Below are 13,115 nucleotides of genomic sequence, written 5' to 3' on the forward strand. Positions count from 1 at the left end.
GAGGGGTGAGCGTCGGTGTATTGGCTAACCGGTGGGACGGGCGTTGCGCCGGCGCGCCTAATTTACTCGGCGATCTTGCGCGTTTTGAAATAAACAAGCAACAACAGCTATCAACATTCCATTATGCTACTTACGTCAATTTTACGTGGGAGCTAATAGCCCAACTCATAGCGGCGAGGGACGGGCGCGATTATCTTGAGATGATAAAAAGATATTAATTGAATCGTGTATTGCTGAAATACGATTCAATTAAAATCTAGATAAGATGAATCTATACGACTGCGCGTGGAAGAGAATAAGATATTAAATTATACGCGCAGAAAATACGACTGTTATTGAAGCGTAGGGAATTATACCCTGCGTGAAATAATATATCTTATTCCATTAATATATTTTTTCAAAGATAATAAAAAGGTAAAAAGGAGAGAATTTTTTCTTTCAAATGTAAAATTGCGTATGCGACACGTTCATTTTGTCAGACCAAAAGATCGGGGATTGAATTTCTCGTGTAAGAGAAATGGCCAGTTCCCTTTAACATCTCTGGTAAACTAAACGGAGCGAGTGAAAAAGCGAGCTAATAATCCGACCGTGCGGTAAATTCCACCGGTCGTCGTACGCGCGTATGCGTCGTTAACGCGCGAAATTTCCGGAATCTCGTCGTCTATTTTCTTATTTTCTTTACAGCTGCAACCGCATTGCGTCGCCGATGCTTAGCGAATTTGCATTGTTACTATTTACAATTCATCGTTTCGATTCACAAAGTTTACTAGTGCGTCAATCGTGAAAACCTGAAACGCAAATCTGCTTGACGCGGCCGTTTTCACGCGTGACTATCCTCGTAATCTTTTCCGATCGAAGGTGGATCCATAAATAAAATAATTGAGCGAGACTGAAGCGTGGCATATTTATATAAAATAATTCGGAATTCGAGCTACCTTGTACGCGGGGCGAAATAAAGGTCTATCTGAAATGCAGCCGCCACAGAAGAGTCGTGGAAGGTGAGATCTTATTACATCAGATAACTTGTGCAACTTATCTTCGTTGTCGCGAAAGAATGCGTTCTGCTCCCCTTTATACGAGTGCAGGAGGGAAGCTTTCAAGCGGATCGGTGGGGCGTGCTTTCAACGACAGGTAGTTAGCGATTGAGAGGCACCGGGGATACTCTTTGCGTTATTCTCTCGATTCTTTCTCTTCGGCCCGAGTCATTGTATTTTCCGCGGTATCGTATTTCCCGGTGGTTACTTTAACTTTAATTAAACTATTTCCAGCGGAAGATAACCGCGTAGAATATGAAGCCCGTAAAGTCCGGCACAAATGCCTTTTCCATTATTGCAGAAGTAAAAATTGCGCTTGAAAATTAACTGAATATCATATTATTACTCGCACTTTTTATAGAGTTCGTTTCCGTCATCCCCTTCGAAAGTCGACTTCGCGTTCGCGAGGCAACCGCGGCTCGTGCAGCTCCTAAGCTTCGATATTGAAAGTATCCTTCGTGATTCATCTTCCGGTAGTTGAGAAAAGTGGAGATAGTTCTGCGACACGCTGTATAAGGTTTTTAAGAGTTCAACGCAAAGAAGTTTGTCGGCTCGCCGCGGCAAGTATACAACGCGCGGATTCGTGTTCTCGGGAAAGGGAGAGAAAAGAGGATGTTTTCGGGCTGCCGGCAAAGAACCGCCGCCTCTATAGAAGCGCCGCGAACAAAAAGCTGAATAACATTAACTCGCTTAATGTATTCCCTTAATTTTAATACACAATGCCCGTCGGTACGAGGGCGTGAGCCGTGTTCTTCGCGGCTAACCACCGGCGAAGATTCTTACTCTCGTTAAACCTTCACATCTTAATCTTTTTATCTGATTAATATTTATATTTTATTAACATCACTCTCGCATTTAGAATAGAGAGCCACGTAACGGTATTCGTTATAACTGTCGAAATATAAAATCAAGGGGCAATAGATGATAAATTCGAAATTTATTCCGCTGTAATTGTTGCTTCCGCGTACTAAGTAGCGTATTATCTTCGTGGCTATCTTTGGCGTTTAGCTAATCCCCTGCGCGCATAAAAAATGGACTGTTCCATCTTGCATATATAACATGTTCCAGCAGGAAAGGTCAATATTCTGGGAGGTGATAGTATCGGTCACTTTAAGCAAAAATGTTCGTATGAATATATGTCCCATTCCCCGTTGTTTCCGAGATGGAGCTACTTGAATGTCTCGTGTATGTACTTTTTTTCTGTACACTTCACCCTTCATCCAACACCCTCATAAACGTCTGCGGGAATTTACTCGTATACGTCTCTTGACCGCTGTGCTGATAAGACTGTAGAAATGTTCAAAATGCCTCGCATATTCACAAATGTCGAACGAGCAACACGCCATGTTCACACAAGGGTTGAAAAATGTGACCGATACTATCACCTCGCAGAATATTGACCTTTCCTCCTGGGACACCCTGTACATTTCAGATCCGCACGATTCTCAGCGCGTTGCGTCGCGATTGTGGCCCCGTTGTGATTTCCCGCTGTTTAAAACAGCACGCGCGGACCGGCCCACGTTTCGCGCGTCGAAGATTACGTCGGGGATCGATTTTCTGCGCGTCACTTTGATCAATTTCGCGACCGTTCGGTCGGAAAGACTTTTCATATACCGACGGCGTCCCCTGCCTCGGCCGAAGGGCGCCTCGCTTCACAAAGCGTCCCTTCGAGCTCGCCAGGCCCCGGCCCTGCGGGCATCGCGCCGCCCCTCGCCGCGATCGCTCGCCCGACGGTTTCGCATATTTTCTTTGCGTTAATCGCGTCCATATCGGTTGATCCCACGTATACCGGGGATCCGGCGGCCCCGCTCGAACTCCCGAGGCGCTCTGACGTCATTCGTATTATTTCCACTTGCGTACCGCGCACCGCCGCACCCGCACCACCCACCTGTCAGACGCACGCATGGCGCACGCGAGAGAGAGAGAGAGAGAGAGAGAGAGAGCGAGGGAGCGAGCGAGCGGTGCGGCTAACGCGTGCATCAAATTCGGGACGATTTGATTGTTGCGGGGAGCGGCGAATTAATTTCCATTCGCGACGCAGGTGCACGGCGAATTTCGTCCATCTCCGCGGCCGTTCTCGTTTATTAATAAATGTTACTCCTGATATTTATTTCGGGCCGGAAGAGATATCGGCTAATTGATTAATAACGGAGCGCGAGAGCGGGGCGTATGCGCCGCTAAATACATTCGCTTAATTTTCAAAACTCCGCGTCCTCATTCCCTTTAGCGCTTATTCATCACCCTTCTCTCCTTCTCCCCGTTTCCGTTCGTTAATTTGCCCGTTATTCATTGTAATGTAAGAATTCAGAGACGCCGCTCGGTGTAATCAAATCGAATTAATCTACCTGTAATATATCTCGCGCGCGCCCGCGGTAATTTCATTTGAAATTGCATTTCGATATTTCCATCGCAGCCCGCCGCCCTTAGCCCTTAGCGAGCCGCGACTGCTCACTTGATCGTCCGCGCATGCACACACGCTTATTGTACGCGGCTGGACGACAAAACGAAGAGGATGGAAATGCGCATGAATATCCTGGCACCCCGTCGGTGACCTCGTCTCTTCGTTTGCATACGCAAACAGTGGAATTAGGGCCGGACACGTCGCGCTGCATGCTCGATCGGAGGTCCTTTGCCCCCGGGAGCGCGTTATTGTCGTCTCGAGCAGGTTATTGTCGTCGAAACACGTCGGAACAATCGACAATATTGCCTGAAATTTGACGGGTCCTCGGGGCCTCCGGTGGCAAGCCACGTCTGCCAAGCTCTCCCGTCCCGGGCTTCTTTCCGGTTACGTCAAGCACCTAATTTGATTATGTCGTTTGTGTGTTTTTTTTCTGCTTTTCTTTCACCAACTTGATCAATTTTCTTGACGCATTTCCGCTGAACTCGTTTCCGTGTGGCCTCGTCGAGATAAAGTTGCATTTTAATTAGTGAATTGTAAAAATAATTAGAACTGAAATATGATTTACATCTAATTGACGCGCAATGAGAATATCTAACTAAATTAAAGTCTTCTTTCTTTCGTGTCAGATATTATTTTGCCCGTTGAAATAACGGGAGACGCCCCCGTGATTTGGAAGGAATCCGCGAATGATTCGCGGATTAGGGGCTTTTCGCGAAAAATTCCTCGGCGCAACGGGGGTTGATTTGAATTTTCTATGTCGGCTCAGCCTCGCAGCGTCCCTCACCGTCGCGAGACACGTCGCATCGAATATTCCATAAATAAATCGACGTTTAATAGAAAATCGGAGAACTGCGAGATACCTCATCGCTCACTGTCACGGCGCTCCTCGCTACCGGCAGCTAGTATCTCAATAATATTCAGTTTATAAACTTGGAATGGATCCCTTATTACGTTCTCGACGCGCGACGCGGCCCGCCCGTCTCCCTTATTATTATTTTTTCCGGGGGTGTCTCCAGCGCGCCGATTCATTTTGCGGTTTATGAACGCCGAATAAACATTTAACACGACACTTTCCTATTATCTGGGCTGAATTTGATTTTTGTACTTCGTTGTCGGCGAAAGCGCTCATGTACCGACAAATCGTTGAGTCAATTAATCCGTAATTGTATGCGGGTCTTGGCATAATGAAAAACACAACGATACACTTGCGCCAAATGTCAGCTAAATGGACGAATCCATCACAATCGATCAAGCATTGTTCGCGTCTCGATAATTTAATGCTCAAGCGACTAACGATGTATCTCAGGCCATCCATCTTTTCCGTTTTCTCCCGAATTTCGCGCGTGAAATATACAACTTTCTTATTTCGGAGAGAACCGCCTATCTCCTCCCAAACAGACGAGTTTTCTAAATAGACGAACATTCGCCAGCGATCTCTCTTCCAATATAATATAAAACCTATAAATATGTAACGAGAAGCTACTGCGAGCTCGAAATAGCGTCGCGGTGATTTTCATCCCCCTTGTTCTTAATATTCTCCCTTGATTAAGAACAGTTGTAGGCCGTGCTCTGAGGGACAGGGTTCGCAACGAGGGGAAAACCGCCAAAATCTTGTACACTAATGCCCAGTGGTCATTACTTTAGCTTACTTATCTTGTTTTATCTTATTTTATCTTTATAATGCCCCAGCAAGGCCTAATGCCCAAAAAATGTCTAGTAATGCCCAGTAATGCCGCAAATCTGTACACCACAATGCCCTCAGCGGTTTCCCCCTCGGTTCGCAACGAACAAATAAGAGACACATGTGATATACACGACATAGTAAAGTGGACAAGACAAAGACGCCGAGAGTGGAATCTGCATGCATGCAGGATGAGCGACGACAGGCTGGCGAAAAGAGCGAGAGATGGGGAGCCCTCAACCGGAAGACCACCGGGCAGGCCGCCAAAGCGGTGGAGAGAATACTGGACATCAACGTCACAGGAGGAGCACCGTGGATAAACAGGCAACAGCCTATCACAAGAAGAAGAAGAAGATATCATTGTCATCCCGATTTGATGTGACAATGGAGCAACATTAGGATGCCGTATCTGCGACACGCGTTGGCGAAAACTTGCTGGAAATGCATTAACCTGAAACGCGGAGGCCCGAAGGTGCTCGACTAGCCGCGCGCCGTGTAAGCTTCTCGATAAATATGCGCAATCATGAACGGTAAAAAGGGCTTAGCGGTATAGGCGCGGTATATAAGCGACCATTGCCGTATCGGAATAACGATGAGAGGGTGAACTTGGGTCGTGCCGATTCGAAGCCGACCGCGTGGTCGACGCTCTCCCATTGCCCCACTGATTTCCCCGGTCCACGCTCGCCCTCGTCCCTCGCGCGTTTTCGCGCCCGCTTTCCGCTCGCTCGCTCGCTCGCTCGAGCTCCTCTTCTCTATTTTATTAGCCCGGTTACACAGCCACGGCCTCTCCGAAACAATAACCATTGTTAGACTCCCGCGCGGCACTTCCAGCGCGCCACGTTTGTAGGCCGCAGCTTCGCGCTTTGTTCGCTCGCAGACGAGCGTTGGTACTCGCGTTGGAGGAGACGATGGTAGCTTTCAGATGGGTCCGCGTCCCACCCCTATCCTCCCCCGCTGACTATTTTCCAGCGGTCGTAACCATCGCCGCTAACGTTTGCTGCTCCCTCGTTCGCCACCGGCCCCCCTCCGGTCGCGGCGTTCTCCGACGTCGTCCTTTTTCTTTCCGCGTTACAGTTTACAATGCGAATCATTTCGAATGCATGGCGGCTTTTTAATTACATGGCCGGGAGGCCGATTTACGATTTCCATGGAAATGGGATTCCGCTCCCATAACATCGTCCCTCGTACTTTATCGATATTTTCTCTCGCGCGTGTTTCGGCTTGGAGCGAGGAAAGTTTAAGGGCGCAGGCGTTTCCAAGAGACGTGCTCTTGGAACCGCCGACGAAAGTTTCGCGCCGCTGAATATTTTCCACTAAATTTAGTTGCTAGACTAAAACGCGTGACAAGTGCCGGTCCTCCGGTACGGTACAGCAGGTAAGCGACGCACTTTCGAAATGGCGCCCGAAAAATTGAGAAAGAGTTTCAGGGATCAAGCGTCCCGCGCTCATAATACAATCTCAATTTCTCGCACAGTCGTGTGCACAGACGCGCATACGAGTGTGTTCGGCTGTACACGAGCACGTATTTGTCGATAATGATAGGGCGCGAGTTTCCACCCTCGTAGAATTGCCTCGTAGCTGCTGTCTCGGCTGCAGTTTCCGAAAACACGGTTCCCTATCGGCATCGACTATCCTTCCCTCCCGTAATTAAACTAATGGAAATCCGACTCGATGCTTTTATGCGATTCCACCCTATATGTGTACGAGCGAGCCTCAAACACCGAAACGCAATCCATTCAAGATTCTGGGGCGACAAGCGAAAACCGCGAAACTCTGCAACTTCGGATGCATGCTGGGGCGATTATAACGATTAAATGGAGTTCACGCGTTGATATCTGTCCGAAAGGTTTTGATGTATCATTTCGAAGAGTTATTTTCTTCTTGCTTCCGCGTCTGAAGTTTCTTTGGAATGCACGAAAATGATCTATTATCGCGCGATTTTTCCGCCCCGCGAGAAATCAGGATTCGGGAAAGAAATATTTTTAGCCCTAACCGGCTCGATCTAATCCATGTTGCGGGTAAATTTGGTTTGCAAATGCCGGGTGGTTTTAGGCGAGCGCGAACGAAGCCCGCCTGATAATAAGGGAAGTGAGATAGCCGTCGCGTGTATTGCATTACACGTAATGAAAACAGCTATCGCATTACGCATAATTACAATGTTATTTCATTATATGCGAAATAATTTGCGAAAGTTTGCGAACACGTGGAGTAATTGGGGGATGAGCAGCGTTACGTAAATGAACTGGGGATAATTGTGCGTCATTGCTCATTATTTTTTTATCAAAAGCCGGAGAGCGCGTCGTTACAGTCCCTTTGTGAAAATATTTTATTGTTTTTAATTAACGCCGCGAGAGTTGGCGCGATGTAAAAATCGCGTCCGCCCCGCGCGATTTCCCGCCGCTCGCGGATCGCCATCAGCTCGATAGAGGAGAGGGGGGGAATCTCAATTAATTTTAATTATCGTTAACAAAGTGCCGAAAAGATGTAACGCGACACGGTTGCGCGGCCGTTAAAAATTAATGACGTTCGTCAAAATGGAACGCCAGGGTAAACACGCGTTGTCCGATACCGAAAACTCGAGAGTCAATTAATTGCCCTGATGGACGCGATGACGTTGCATAAACGTCGCGTTTGTTTTATACCCCGTTTGTTTTTCACGTTTAAAATCACGAACGTGCCGGCGTGGGGCTGTCTCTGTTTGTTCGTTGTTTCAAGAAACGTTCGATGCCCGTTCTCGAGGTCGCGCGTGTTTGATATCGGCTTTACTCCGCGATATTTTCGTGATTTCCTCCAAACTATATGAATGACGCGGCCGCGGTTACTCGATCAGCAAGCGCAAGCTTTGTGCCTCGATACCTCCGACTTTTATCGTCGAGGATCGGATTAGCGTGAATAAACGTTGTTCGACAGCGGGGACGCGTTTTAAAAGAAAACACGACCTGGATGAAAAATTAACGTCCATTTTCCACATTGGAAATTTTGGGAATTGGCGCATTGTGCGCGCGTGAGATAAAAGGAACGCTAGATCAGGACGAAAGATGAGCCTTTCTTCTCTTATGAGCTCCACTTCCACGGACGTTGAACATCAGCGTTGTTGAATCTATGAAACAGCGTGATATGTAGGATACTAAATCGCTCTGACTCGCGAGAAATTTTTAGCGCTGCGTCAGCTGTCTCTTTCATGAAGGCAAATGTGTCTTTTGCATTTCCGTTAACGAATAATTGTGCGCGGCTAATCGCTGTGTATGCGTTTATCGCATAGCACATTTTTCTAAATACACCCACGATAAATCCCGGATAGTTTTTCTAACGTAATACGGTCACAATATGCGTCGAGTATAAATTGCTTTTGCAACCGTGTCGTAACGGCTGACAAAGTAATTTAATACGTAACATATCTATTACAATGAATTGCGGTTTCCGTCAAATTATTTATTATTAGAGGCCGAGTCAGGAAAAACGGCGTTTGTGTCACCGAGTCATTAATAATACTTGAACGATGAATATTTGGACGTTGAAAGATTTTAATAAATTAAACATTGTACATGTGTATGTTAATATTAGACGATGAGACAATTTAATGTTTTCAATTTTAATTTTATCAATTGTAATAATGTAACGTAACAGTACAATTCCAATTAAAATTACCAACAGATTACTAAGAAATTATAGAAGATGGAAATTTTGCAGAAATATCGCGGGCTCTTACTGAAAGCTAGTTTGCGCAAATTAAAAATGTTTGCGCGTCTATTGCGTTTTGCCATCTTTTGCCCGTGCGCCATGCCTAGAACAATACCTTGAATGAGATGTTTTGCCGAGATGCATCTAATGACGTGTTCTGTCAGGTCTCGAAACGATTTTCACGGGAATAACAATGTCTCCCTAGCTGGCGGCACTCCTTTCTTTAGCACGTCACTCGTGCATTTAGTTTGACAACTTTTCAACATTCGGTTCGCAAAAGTTTCCGCACGAGAGATAAAAATAGAACAGTGCAATCAGCGGCGTAAACGGGATTTTTAGATTGCCGATGGAAACAGGAGGTTGATGCGTAAGCACAGTTGGAAATTTCTTTTCAAGAGTAAGAAAGGTGGGGAAATAAAACTCGTCTCGCAAAATATCCGATATTTACTGAGATAGGAAGTTCCCGCGCAAGCTTTTAAGAGCGTCTAAGAGTCCGATAATTTATTCCAATAAGAATCGATAATTTATTCGTTGGAGAGTTTGCTGGACGGCTCGCGTTAGTTCTTGGCTTTAACTGTGGCTTCGACGCGTATATAATCCATGCTTTAATTATGTTTTTAATTCACGTAACAATATACAACTGTGTGAATATAACATTTAATAAAATACTATTCTCTAACATTTAATAAAGCACTTTTTAATTGAAAGTTATCACGCATATTGAAGATTCTTTATTTAATTATTTACCGTATATATTGAAGATTCTTTATCAAATTATTTGCGTTACGTAAATTAATATAGTTTGGCAAAAAGATAAAACTTATACTTCTGTTAAACCCAATGAATTTTTCAGGAAACTAATTAAACATTTTAAACTGAATAGTTTATAGATTTATAGAGAATCATCCTGTTGAATTTATAATTTTTTATATTATATTGAGTAACATAATATATATTGTGCGTTAATGTTATTATTAAAATTTTATACTTGCACGTTAATGCTTTTGTTAAAATTTTATATTACATCTAAATTTACGTGATAAAAATATAATAACTCACGTATGACAAGAGTGCGCAGAAATATATATTTAATAAAATGTTTACAATATATTTTTTATAGCTAGTAGACATTAATTTCGAAATTTTAATATTTAATAAAATTTATATAAAATTTGCGAACTGATAAAGATATCCATTCTTATAATTACTTGTACTATTTAATTTAAAAAAAAAACGGCGTTAAACCTTAAAGAAGTCTTTGTTAACGATACACTGCGAGTACAATAGTACTCCAGTGCTTTCTACTATAATTATTTCAACCTTGGATGAGATTCGTGCGCGTTATTGTTCACCATTTACACAAAGAGCAGGGCGAGTAACCGCGGAGTAAATCAAATTTTAATCATTACATCAACGCCGCGGTGCATCCAATTAATTCTGGCTCCTCGCACGGTTGCGAAAAGTTTGGTACGCGAGAAATAATCAAAGCATCCCCGTCTCCCACGTTCTCCCTATATCCCTCTTGGATGCAGCCTCGAGGGTGCACCTCTTCAGGTTCAAGTCTTAGAAAGCGGCTCATCTGTTGAGCGAGCGCTTATATACTCGTACCGCCACCGCTCGGCCCGAGTATCGGACTTTTTCGTCCGGCCATTGTCTTCGGCGCACTCGAGGCAAGTGCCGGTAAACAGGCATCGAGAGTTTCGTCATAGACAATGCGGTTGTCACGCGATCCACCCCCGGGGCTGCCGCCTCCCGGTGGAAATGGGCCGGGCAAGAACGGTGATGCTGCGATACGATATCGCCTCTAATATGCTGCGATCGTCCGGGCGTCTCTCCGCTCGATGCCGAGCTTCGCCAAGAGCTTAACTCGGCCGTAACTGTTCGACGTATGAGCCTGACAATGGGAATTCTTCTCGACGCGGGTGCTTCTCAAAGTGGACGCTTAATCTTTAGATAGCCGGGATAGACGGAGGTATTTTCACATATCCCGAAGATTTCGTTAAAAAAAGACTCTTCCAGCATCGTGGAAAGCTCGCATTCCCCGTTAATAAGAGCGGAATTTATCCTATTTATTAAAGCGCGATAAAGGCGGAAGGGAACGGGCTCGGCACTGGTCTCCCAATAAACGCTTCCACCGCAATCCTGGAGAATAGCGAAATCGGAGGTATCCACGCTGATGGCAAATGGAAAATTGAGCCCTCGTACGATTTTAGTGCGGCACGTGTTGGATCTGAGAACGCATATTACCCCGACGTGCCGCTGCCTTCCGTCATACCGCGTAACGCTCCTCCGAACTCGCATTTACAAGGACAATATAAAGCCTATAACTATGGAAAACTAGAAAAATGCAGCCGATCGTGCAAGAGCGCGCGACGCGATATGTTTCCGCAGCGTTACCTTCGCGATGCTTAACAAATGTGTCGCGAAAGGAGATGCACTCCGAGGAGAAATCGATGTCGCATTCTGCGTAAGAGGATTCCCGATTTTCTTCGACTTTCTAATTAAATTTTTAATTTTAATAATAAAAGACGGCTCGGCTGTAAAGTTACGGGGATAAACTGCAAAATTTCATCGATAGCAATTTCCGCGGAACCTGAGATTTCTCGATGATAATTTTTCTGCCTGCTGTTTAATTAGATTTCTTCTTGTCCGGTATTAATGTACCGAAGAGGTAAACTTTAATTTGCTGTTTGAGGAAAAAGTTAGAGTAGCGGTTACAAAGATATAACGCGTGAAGGGGTCGACAGCTGCGGGAATATATACTTGTAAAGAGAAGCCGCAGAAGTTATCTTCCCCGCTTTCTCTCCTCGTACTTCGTCATGACGCTTTTCGCCCTCTCTTTAATTCGGTTTGCGCGAAACAAACAGTTCGCTCAACCGGCGTGTAATTGTCCGTAATTCGATCCTCTAACGCAGTTTAAACGCAAAAACTCACGCGTGGCACGGCCTCCGCCGGGTTGCGGTGCGGGTCCGAGCTGCGCGCGCTCGTGTGTTTAATTGAGTGTGCTAATTAAGGGTGCGATTGAATCGTACGTGCGGCCCCCGAGCCCGTGTATGTTCGTCTCTAAGCGTGCGTCCGAACACTCTCGCGCGCTCCTCTCTCTTTCTCTCTCTCTCTCTCTCTGTTCCTGTGTGGGTCCGTGTGTGCGTCTGTGGGTGGTCGAATGTGCTCCGGCGCTGTGGGTCGCGCCGTGCTGCTCCGATCGGAAAAGAAAAACGAAAATACAAGTGCACGGGCAGGGCTGAGTTTGCTGAACGTTTCTTTTTCAGCCTCCCTTCTTTTTTTCAAAAACATTTCGCGTGCATTGTAACAATGTTGTTTGCCGTGACGGCTGTGTTCTGCCGCGAAATGGAAGTTTCGCGGCCGAATTCAGTTCTGGCGCAAAGTTCCATTGTTCCTCGCATGCAATAATCTCTCTTTTTCTCTTTCTCTCTCTCTCTCTCTCTCTCTCTCTCTTTTTTATTATACTTGTTACAGTCGGTTTAACGGAGCTCTGTTGCACTCTATGCATTTTCGGATTACGCGTAGCGACGTCTCAACGTACATTCAGTTACTGTACTCTACTTTAGTTTTTCAGTTATCGGACTTTCAGCTAAGATAAAGATTATGGCGCGATTATATAATAATGGCGCGTTATAGACGTGATGCGGTTGCAACAATGTGAAAATTAAGTTCATATATTTTCAATTATTTTACACGCGAGGTGATACGAAACATCGTCCGTGTACGACGCAGGGGAGCTATATGTTATAATATTATGACGGCGATCAGACGTACAATTGTAATTCGCGACTTTTATTGATTTACGTGTCAAATTCGCACCGCGTAACTTTTTACGCAAGTTAATTGCGCCCGCTAGAGTAGCAGAAGCCGGCAATATAATGTTCAATTAAATTGTCTATTGAACATCATTAAATTTACTCTGCTCGTTGTATATAACAAATATCATTTCATGTACAATATTATTGAATGAAATACGGCTACGCAAGGAATTATCTGTAAATAACCCGCTTCGATAGCGCCGCTTACTCTCTCGGTCTTTGCGATCCTTTATCTTATCACTTTCGTTTGATGCACCTTTACGCAGCCTCTCGGGTTGTTGGAACGATCAGAAAGAATCTTTCAGGAAGCTACGCGCGTCTAATGAGGAGGCGCCTCTTTAGCAGGTCGCTAAGTTCTCTGTGCAATTACGAATACTGAGGCGAGTCCTCAATTTTTCTGCCTCGACCCATTTTTTTTTTGATCAGACATTTTTCCCCGGATAAATTTTATTTTTACGCTGCACAATAAATAATAGCAATTTGAGAACGGATCGACA

The 13,115-nt window shown here is 45.1% G+C and overlaps 1 protein-coding gene across 4 annotated transcripts in view; it reads left to right on the forward strand.

Moving 5' to 3' along the window:
* LOC105567351 (polypyrimidine tract-binding protein 1) overlaps positions 1-13,115 on the forward strand; it is a 418,546-nt gene that overhangs the window by 168,989 nt on the left and 236,442 nt on the right. The window lies entirely within an intron of this gene.

Source organism: Vollenhovia emeryi, unplaced genomic scaffold (assembly GCF_000949405.1).
Source record: "Vollenhovia emeryi isolate VEMERY1.0 unplaced genomic scaffold, V.emery_V1.0 DF939138.1, whole genome shotgun sequence".
NCBI classification, from domain to species: Eukaryota; Metazoa; Arthropoda; class Insecta; order Hymenoptera; family Formicidae; genus Vollenhovia; species Vollenhovia emeryi.